Below are 11063 nucleotides of genomic sequence, written 5' to 3'. Positions count from 1 at the left end.
GGTGACCCTGCTGGATATTTAAAACACCGGTGGCATAGCCCTCAGAATCACAGCAACTCAGACCACCACAGCACGACATGTTACCAGTTAGAAAGTACATTTCTTACTTCTAGATTAAGCTCATTAGTAAATGTGATCAAAATTATCTTGTTCCCTTCCTTAGAGTGAACATGTACCTGATGTGGTGCTGATTAAGGACACATAGGATGTAAACATGCAAAATAAAAGGAATAGGTTTAGAGGGTGACCAGCACATTTATTTCATCTTAATTCAAAGAACAGTTATGAAAAAGCTATTGTTACTGTTGTTGTTAAATGCCATTGAGTCGGTTCTGACTCGTAGTGACCCTATGGGGGTTTCCAAGGAGTGGCTGATGAATTTGAACTACTGACCTTGAGGTTCACATCTACCTTTAGATGCAGTGCTTTATCCCACAGCACCTCACTGGATTCCTAAAAGAAATCCTGTATATAAAACCACAGTAACAATATCCTTGTCCTGAAGGAATTCATCTTCGCTAAACCTACCAGCTGTTCCTTGGAATCCCTACAAAGGGTCACTATGAGTCAGAACTGATTCAACGACACTTAACAACAAGAACAGCAAGTGTATCCACTTTTAGAACTATACAAATTTAGGCTAGGATGCGACATTTATAATAATTTAGAATATGTTTTTCATTTTAAAGATGGAAAATTATAAGTAATGATGTGGAGTACAAAACTTTTTTTGCCTCTTATTTATTTATTTGTAAGTTTTTATTGTGAACTGAGTGATAGTTTACATGGGAGAACATCTGCTTTACACTATCGTATCATTGTAATGATTACAATCTCCTCCGTGCACCATCATTCAACAGTATTTTCTTCCATTCCTTATTTTTTTTTTATTTTTTGTGTGTGTGTGGTGTACACAGAAACACTCAGGAAGGCATAATAATTTAAACAACCAGAGGGCACATTCTGCAAGCCTGCCTCCTGGCTGCCAGCACTCAGTCCCTCTCTTTCCTTGAGTCTGGAGTCCTCAGCTGCTCCTTCTCTTCATGTCCTCATCTTTGCCTCCATCTCTGGTGTTGCTGTTTCTCTGGATAGGGTCCTGCACTCTGCTTGTGCTCTTCTCTCTTAATGGTCCTAGGGCCCTCTGTTTCTATACTGTAAGATTAACTACTCCCCCATTTTTGTTACAAAACTTCTACCTTTACAGTTGTGACAGTTGCAATTAGTCATGATAACAATTTCTCACTACTGAATCATAAGAATCTTAAGATTCTTTTCACCAGACTCGTCTAGACAAGATGAAAACTATTCAGTGGAGACTCTACCTTCCCCTGCACACTTAAACTAAATTCCCTCTTGAAAACTTGCTAGCCAGTCACTTTGTGCCTTTATTGCCCCCTCATTTTAGGTAGCCAATGCCTAAGTTGCCAGTCCCTATCTACCCTGTGTACAGAGGGGATAGCATTGATACTTGATGTGAAGATTTCTTCCCTCTCAGTTGGTATTTTGAGCTACTACATCCATAAGTATAAGTCAAGTTCATCAAATTGCAGCAAATTACACTTGTTTCCTTTATCAACTTTTTTTTATCTTCCTCTAGTTGAGTTCTGACAGTGTTTCTTTGCTATTCAAAGGGTTTCAATGACTAAACATTTGGAAGTAGTTCGTCATTCCTTCTTCCTAGTCTGTCTTCGCCTGGAAGCTCATCTGAAACCTGTCTATGATGAGTGACCCTGTTGGTATTTAAAATACCGGTGGCATAGCTTCCAGAATCACAGCAACTCACAAGCCACCACAGTATGACAAACTGACAGCCGAGTGGTGGAAAGTGCCGTGGGCTGCCAAAAGAACAAACAGATCTGTGTTGGAAGAAGTGCAGCCAGAGTACTCTTTGGAGGCCAGGATGGCCAAACTTCGTCTCTCATAATTTGGACATATTGTCAGGAGGGACCAGTCACTGGAGAAGGATATCATGTTTGGTAAGGTGGAGGGTCAGAGAAAAAGAGGAAGACACCCCAGTGAGATGGATTGTCAAAGTGGCAGCATCCATGGGCTCAAGCATGGTAACTATTGTGAGGTTGGCCCAGGATCGGCAGTGGGCAGTGTTTTGTTCTGTTGTGCAAAACAGAACAAAACAGGGTTGCTGTGGGTCATTACTGCTCGATGGCACCTAACAATAACAACAACAACAACAAAGTTGAGTTCTGCTTATCAAGCCATCAAGGCTAGGTCCAAAGGGTAAGTCTGGGTATTCTTGTTCATCTTCCCTCACTTCATATCAGCTGGATGCTTCACTCTCAGCTCTAGCCCTTTTTGGTTATGTCCTTGTCCGTGGGCTCAGGAGTCTGTAGGTATCACCACACTTCGGACCAACCAACCCTTCCTCTTCTCTCTCTCATCTTTTGCCCCACTACCCTGTTGAGTCCCCTCCATTCACCCCCAAACCTCTTCACCCCACCCCCAGGAGTGCAAATGTTTTAATTATGATTCTTTAGTTTCAGCTCATAGGAATCTAAATTTCGACCTATCTTATTTGATAGACCATGGCAGTAGAGGCTCACCTGAAGGTTTGACTTTTTAAAGGCAATAAGAGATGCATGAAGACCCTAGGATCAGAGCGAGTGTTGGCAAAAAGTTGTTGAGTCACTTTTGATTACTATTTCAAGAATCTTTGTGGAAACCATGAAGTTACTAATTGTCTGTTTTTTATGTGGGCTTTTTTGTTGTTGTTAAGTGCCATGGAGTCAGTTCTGACTCATGGCAACCCTGTATAGGATTTCTGAGGAATGGCTAGTGAGTTTGAACAGCCAACCTTGTGATCCTATGTTTATCCTAAAGCGCCACACCGGGACTCCTTTATGTGGACTATCCTTGTGCAAAGCCCAGAGTATACAGACAAAGACTACATTTGGACTTTGATCTTGAGATGTACACAATCTGGGCTGACTAGCATCTGATTCCATTCTGCCAATAAAAATTGTGGCACATTTTAGCAATACTCTTTTTTTATTACATATGTCTCTGTGGGCAGGGCAAGGGGATAGCTATATGAGTCAATCTGACAATAAATTCTAAATACTTTTTCCCGTTGGATAAGTTTATCTTGACTAACAGGAAAGTTTTTTGTCTCAAAAAATGATTTGGACTTTTCCAAGACATTCTGCAAAGGCTTGAATGTTTATGTAACGGAGGCATTATGGATACTCTCTTTGTATGTCCCTTTTGGTTGTTTTTATTCTCTTGTTTCTTTCTATATTTGTTGCTGTTGTTGTTAGATGCTGTTGAGTTGGTTCAATTCATACTGATACTTTGTATAACAGAATGGAACACCATCTGGTCCTTCTCTATCTTCACAATTGTCGTGTTGGAGCCCATTGTTGCTGCCACTGTGTTAATCTATCTCATGGTCTTCAGGGATTGATTCTTCCTGACAATATGTCCAAAGTATGAGAGACAAAGTCTCACTATTCTAGCTTCTAAGGAGCATTATGGTTGTGCTTCCTCCAAGACAGATATTTGCCTTTATTTTAAAAAGGGTCAGACCATCTATTCCCAGAAAATGTAAAAAATTATTTATCTTACACCCAGTTAAGTTTAAAAGCTTCAAAAAGTTGAAAGAAAAATGAGTTGTAAAATAGCTATGTTTTGTCATGTTGCAGCATGACAAACATGCAGTTTTGACTTCAAGGAATTCAGAACTTAATTTCTTACATTTAATAACATTGTCTTCCTTCTCTGCAATAATTGTTGAAAGCCATGTAACTACTGTATAGCAAAACTAACAACTCTTTAAAAATAATATTTATTTTATTATTCTGTTGACACAACTTTGGTGGGATTTTTGTTTTGTGTGACCACATTCAAGGGGTTGGAAACTTTCCTACAGTTTTGCTCTGATGTCATGAGGAACTGTTTTCATATCAACAGAGTAATGAACCAGTGAAGTCACAAACAGAATACGAATTCTTAACACTTTCATATACACCAGGATATTTTATCCCTTTAACAATTTTTGTGAGATCGTATTACCGCATTTTATGTTAATAAATTTAGGCTGTTGTTAAGTGCCATTGAGTAGGTTCCAACCCATAGCGACCCTGTATAGGGTTTCTGAGAGTGGCTGGTGAGCTTGAACTGCCGAACTTGCAGTCAAACCAACTTTGCAGTCCAGCACATTAACCTGCAGCACCACACCAGGACTCCAAAGTTATGTTAAGAGGTTAAAAATTAATATAATGCAATAGGATTAGTATCTTCTGTTTTGAAAAGAACACTTAGTCTATGTTTAGAAAAAAGACTGTGTTGTTGTTAAGTGCTGTCTGGTCAGTTCCAACCCATAGAGATCCTGTACAGGGTTTCCAAGGAGTGGATGGTGAATTTTAACTGCGGACCTTAAGGTTCAAACTGACCTTGCAGTTTAGTGCTTATCCTATAGTGCCACACCAGGACTCTGAATGTGCGGAAGGTTTTAATTAGCACAATAAAGAGACTGAACATAATTCTGAAAATTATGAGAGGTTATTACATTTTCCAAATAGGAGAATTAAGGCTCATTTCAGGAAGCTAGATCTGTGGTGACAATGTACTTTATATATTAGAATAGGAGTCTTGGGGTAAGGAGCTAGTTTGGAATCTTTCAACAATGAAGATGTCAAGTCATAAGACTTGAATTGGGCTGACTTTTTAGTTAGCAGCAAAGTGCTTAGCCACTGTACCACCAGGAGGAAGTTAGAAGGTGAAACAGAGAATTAAATTTTAGGCATATTGACTTTGATGTGTCTGTGGGACAAGAAGATGGGTATGTGGATAATAACCTGGTCCAGAAATGTGGTTTTGGGTGTTGTCTGCATAGAAGCTCAAGATACTGAGAAGGATAATAATTTAGCAAAAGAGTATGCTGAGGGAAAAAAAAAAAATTAGTTTGATAATGGAAATCTAGGGAATTCTCACATTAAAGTGGAGGAGGAAAAGCCAGCAAAGGAGTCCAAAACTGAATGGTCAGGGATGTCAAAATAGAAATAGAAGTATCTTTGCAGCAGGCTGAAGAATTTTGGTTCATTGAAGGCTTTAAAAATCATGGAAAGAAACAAGAATGTTTTAAGAAGACATTACACCACACTCTTAAGATTCAAAAGGAAAACCCTTAAAAAGTGCTTGGGGTCTTCAAAGTTTGTAAGCAGGCCATCCAAGGCACAACAGATGGTCTTTATGTTCTGGAAACAGAGGGAAAAAAGAGAGTCGGGAATACAAGGAGGATATGGAATATGAGGTCAGCCTTCATGGACAGCAATTATTTGCCATGAGACCAGGATAAATGGTGCCTGACTACCATTATTGAACATTTTGATCAAGTATTAATGTATACAAATCAAAAGAGGGAAATGCAAAATTCCAAATTCTCATGGACTCCAAACTTTCTGGAGCCATGGCAGGTGGATGTATCTGAAACAACTACCTTGAGATAATCTTTAAAACTTAAACCAAAACTATCCCCTGAATCATTATTAAAACCAAACAATAGTTTAGCTTCACTAGTACAAAATGTCTGTCTTGAGCATTATGCTCTTTTAAGAACTATCTATGGAGTTCTGGTGTAGCTAAGCACTTGGCCGCAAGGTCAGTTTGAACCACAACATTGGTGGTTCAAGCTCACCAGCCACTCCTCGGAAACCCTATACAGGGTTTTTATGAGACAGAATGGTTGCACAAGAATATCATCAATGTCAGTAAATTGAAAATATAGAAACTGTTGAATTAGTTTTGGTTTTGCTGTGAATATCCTCAACAACAACAAATTAGCAAAAATTTAGAGAAAAAAATGACCATTTAATTTTTCTTTTTTATAATTTTTAAAGAAGTTTTTTTTTTTATTGTGAATTGAGTTAAAGTTTACAGGACAGATGATAAGTTTTACATTCCATAAATCATATTTTGCTTCATTGCAATGATTACAATCCCCTCCATGTACCATCAGTCAACAGTATTTACCTCTATGCCCCCTCCCCCTTTTTAAGGTTTTTATTGGGTATTGAGGGAAAGTTTACAGGGCAGATCATCACTTTTACATTTAACCAATCATACATCTTGTTTCATTACAATGATTATGATACCCTCCATGTACCATCCGTTAATAGTATTTCTCACTATTCACTTTAGCTCTTTAAAAACAAAACACCACTCAGGCATATATAATAATTTACGTCTCCAAAGGGGCACATTCTGCAAGTCTGCCTTCTGACCACCAGCTCTTAGTCCCTCTCTTCCCACGAATCTAGCTCCCCCTTTTGATGATTCCATCTCTTCCTCGTCTCTGGCATCATTACTTCTCTGGATAAGACCCCACATTCTGCTTGTGCTCTTCTCCCTTGATGGTTCTAGGGTCCTCTGCTTCAGGACTGTAAGATTAATCACTCCCCTGTTTTTGTTACAAAACTTCTACCTTTACAATTGTGACAGTTACAATTAGTCACGATAACAATTATTCAGTATTGAATCATATGAATCTTATCCCCATCTCTTTTCACCAGGCCTATCTAGACAAGATGAAAACTATTCAGTGGGGACACTTCTTCCCCCAATACTCTTAAACTAAACTCCCTCTTGAAACCTTGTAAGCCAGTCACTTCGTGCCTTTATCACCCCCTCATTTTAGGTAGCCAATGTCTAAGTTGCCCGTCCCTATCTACCTTGTGTACAGAGGGGATAGTATTGATACTTGATGTGAAGACTCCTTCCCTCTTTATTGGTATTTAAAGTTACTACCTCCATGAGTATAGGTCAGGCTCATCAAATTGTAGTAATTTACCCTTGTTTCCTTTATCCATATATATATAAAATCTTTATATATATATATAAAATCTTCCTCTAGTCAAGTTCTGATTATCAAGTCATTGAGGCTAGGTCAAATGGGTACTGTTTGCAAGTTTGGGTGTTTTTGTGCATCTCCCCTCACCTCATATCAGCTGGATGCTTCACTCTCAGCTCTAGCCCTCTGTGGCTATGTCCTTGTCCATGGGCTCAGGTGTCTCCAGGTCTCATCACACTTTGGACCTACCAGCCCTTCCCCTTCTCTCTCTCATCTCCAGGTCAACAGGAGTCAATGGACTGTGGTTGAACTCAGCCCTTTTCTTCATTGCTGCCTTTCCCCCTCTTCCACTCACCAGTAGACCAGTGTGGTTGCCAGCAAGCTTACATGCCTACTCATGTTTTCCCTTTGAATTTCACTCTTAGAGGGGAATTTGTCCTGAAGGATCTTGATTGTTTGCCTTGATGGCTTCCTGGTGAACAGCTTGCTTATTCTTGTAGTAGCCAGTAATGCTGACATTTTTGTTTTGGGTTTTTCCTGATGGTCTTTTTGGAAGATGTATCTTCTGTCTACCTGTTCGAGGCTGGTCTGCTTGTCCTTTGCTAGTGGGAATGTCCCACCTCAGAAGTTTATGGATGGGATTCAGGATTCCACCTAAAGTCCTATACTCTGCAAAGGCTCCACAAGAGATGGATTTCACAGGGCAAGTTCTAGAACCCCTTTTAGGTATTTCAATCAGTCATAGGCTGAAGACGGGCTTACAGGTTTTCTCTAATCATGTTTTCCAACATTCCTTTCTATCCTACTCAAGTGTCTATTTTACAATAGTAGGCAAGGGAAACTAATATTCATAAGACAGTCAAGCATCTTAATATTCTTTCCCCTCTTCAAACTATGCCTAGATCCCTGTATCCCAGAGCCCTGTTGTTCCAAGGTTGAGCATGCATCACTATTTACCTCTGTCCCACTAGGCCATGCAAATTTGTCTCAGTGTTCCCCTATCTATCTTGTTCTTCCATCTCCTCCCCCTTTTTGTATTTCCCTCTCCAACACCTGAACTAAAACCCCACCGTTGTGGTTATCTTATATTCCATTAACTTTTCCCTCCATTTAAGACAGTCTAATTTTATCCTGTAATCTACCTGACCTTCTCACCACCTGGATCTCTGCTCCTCTGTGTTACCTTCTTTCACACTGTAATTGTTTTGATTATAGACTGATCTCCCAGATCTTCTGTTCTTATAATTTTATTCTGTTCTTGACTCTTCCACTAGACAATTGAGTGCCACATACGTCAATCTCTGGTTGTTGTCTGTTCTTGTTGGTTTTCAGTCTACAGAACTCCCTTTGGGATGTTTTTCATCACAGGGCTGGCTTTGGCATAATCCCTTAGCTTCTGTTTATCCTGGAATGTTTTGATTACACTGTGGCATTTGATTGATAGCTTTGCTGGGTAGAGGATTCTTGGTTGGCAGTATTTTTTTCTTTTAAGGTTTTGTATATGTCTCCCCATTGCTTTCTTGACTACATGGTTTCTGCTGAGAGATCTGAGCTTAATCTGATTTGCTTGCCTTTGTATGTTACACTTCTCTTTTCCTTAGCTTCTTTCAAGATTCTGTCCTTATCTTTGATTTTGAAGAGCTTGATTATGATATGTCTTGGTAATTTTCTTTTAGGGTCTATCCTTTTTGGGGTTTGTTGAGCTTCTTGAATGCTTATCTTTTCACTTTTCAGGATGTTAGGGAAATTTTCTTGCAGAAGCTTTTTAACTATCTCGTCTGTGGACTTGTGTGATTCTTCCTGTTCCAGAATGCCTATAATTCTTAAGTTATTCCTCTTCATACTGTCCAACATAAATCTTAGGCCTTCTTCAGATTTTTGTAATACTTTTTTGTGTTTGCTCTTCTATCTTAGTAGTGTTGAGAAATTTATCTTCTAGCTCACTAGTTCTGGCTTATAACTCTTCAGTGTTACTCCTTTGCACTTTCAGTGTATTGTCCATTTCTGATATTCTATTATGAATCATTTGGACCTCTTTCTGTAGGCTTTGAATTGTTTCCAATGCTGTATGTATCTTATTTGTTTGTTATTGTAGTGCTTTCCTGACTTTTTCCTTATTTTTCTCAACTCCATTGTGAAGTGTTTCAATACATGTTATAATCGTTTTTCTGAATTCCTTCTCAAACATTTCCAAAGCCTGCCTACCTTCCAGTATGGAGGTATGTCTACATCCAGCTCATTTGTCTCAGTCACTTTATCTTGTTTCTGGACATGTGCTGATATGGTCATCTGTTTCTGTTTTTTGGGCATATTTCAGGAGTTAGCTGTGGCCTTACCACTTAGATGGGTGTATATTTTTGTATTTTTTATGCTTTCTGATTGCCTTCAGGTAGAAGTGATCAGAAGATGGGCTTCCCTTTTCACTCTTATTCCTGAGAAATTTCAAGATGCCACTGTTGGTCATGATGACATAACTCAAGATTTAATTTTTGGCCTATTTCCTTTTCAGTCTGCCTGTCCTGCTCCACAACCCCCATTCAGGCCTTTTTCCTAGTGATAAACAGTTCAGGGACAGTTGTGTCCATTTTGCACTGCCGTTTGGTGTTAAGTGGAAACTGTCTCTTTAAATTTTGAGGAGATCGGTGTGCATGCGTAGTAGAACCATCCAGGGGTGGGAGTGGGGTGACCATTAGCTCCAGCACCCCCTCTAGTCACCAGAATGGAGGTGCAAAGACATTGAGTGACCAATGTTCAGATATGAAAAAAAGAATGTTCACACCTTTATCTCTGCAGTTCTGTCAGGTGTCCATGGCTGCTCTGATCCTTCCCCTGCTTGGTCTCTCCCAAGATGGCGGCTCTGGGAGCAGCTGAGCATCTTGAATTAGAAAGCAATGGATTTCTTGCTTCTGCTACAAATTCCCCTAGCTGTAAGCCTTCCAACCTTCTAAATATTCCTTTATACGTGGTTCAGAGTTCTGGGACCATCCCCTGAGTCTGCTTGGTCCAATATTCTGTGTTGTTGCTGATGGAGCTCCTCACTGCACTTCCATCCAATCCGCCATCTTGTTTGTTCTCTGATCATTTAATTTTATAGGCATAGGTAACATGTAACTATGCCAGTAGAGTCATACAACTAGAAGCGAGATTTTAGTAGGCATAAAACTAATGGGTCACAAGCTAATAAGACATTATTTCTTCAAATATTCAGCTGTTAAAATGAGAGAGAAACAGAACAGTAGATAAAGAGGAAGTTCAGACTGGGGGTAATGATATTTTGTATGTTTTTCTGTTTTACAAGGATGGGAGTAATGTCTTCATGGCATCCAAATCCTAACAGCAGCCCTGATCTCAGAGTCTTATATTCATATGAATGTTTATCACATCTTGAAATTAGCCCAGGCAACCCAAATTTGATATTTGATCACCTTCTTCTCCTGTATTCTACATTACTTCTCAATAAGCCAAACTAGAAGCCTTCGCCAATCACTTCTATGGTGCTGTAGGCTAAGCACTTGACTGCGAGGTCAGTTTGAACTGCAAGGTAGCCACTTTTCAGAAACCCTATACAGGGTCGTTATGAGTTGAAACCAACTTAATGGTACTTAACAATGATCTATATATTTGAAATATGTTCCCTGTACCCTCCTTTCTGTTCTTAAGTACAGATTTAATCTCTTAATTTGTCTCCATCCTCTAATCTGCCTCAGAATTTTCTAAAATAAGAATCTGACACAGTCACCTTTCTACTTCAAATGACCACCCACTCTACACAAGTTAAATATATAAGCTCCTAAATGTAAAGAAAACAAAAATCTTCACCACTGGACCAATAAACAACATTCTTCTCAACGGAGAAAAGATTGAAGTTGTCAAGGACTTCATTCTTCTTGGATCAACTATCAACACTAATGGAAGCAGAAGTCATGAAATCAAATGATGTATTATTGGATTAGACAAATCTGCTGCACAAGAACTTTTTCAAGTCTTGAAGAGCAAAGATGTCAGCTTGAGGACTAAGGTGCGCCTGACCCAAGCAATGGTATTTTCAGTAACCTCATATGCATGCAAAAGCTGGAGAATGAATGAGGAAGACCATAGAAGAATTGATGCCTTTGAGTTATGGTGTTGGAGAAGAATATTGAAAGTGCCATGGGCTGCCAAAAGAACCAATAGATCCGTTTTGGAAGAAGTGCAGCCAGAGTGCTCCTTGGAGGCCAGGATAGCCAAACTTTGTCTGTCATAGTTCAGCCATATTTCCAGA

This window comes from Chrysochloris asiatica, unplaced genomic scaffold, assembly GCF_000296735.1.
Source record: "Chrysochloris asiatica unplaced genomic scaffold, ChrAsi1.0 scaffold00027, whole genome shotgun sequence".
Classification (NCBI taxonomy): Eukaryota; Metazoa; Chordata; class Mammalia; order Afrosoricida; family Chrysochloridae; genus Chrysochloris; species Chrysochloris asiatica.
Note: the sequence above shows the minus strand (reverse complement) of the source record.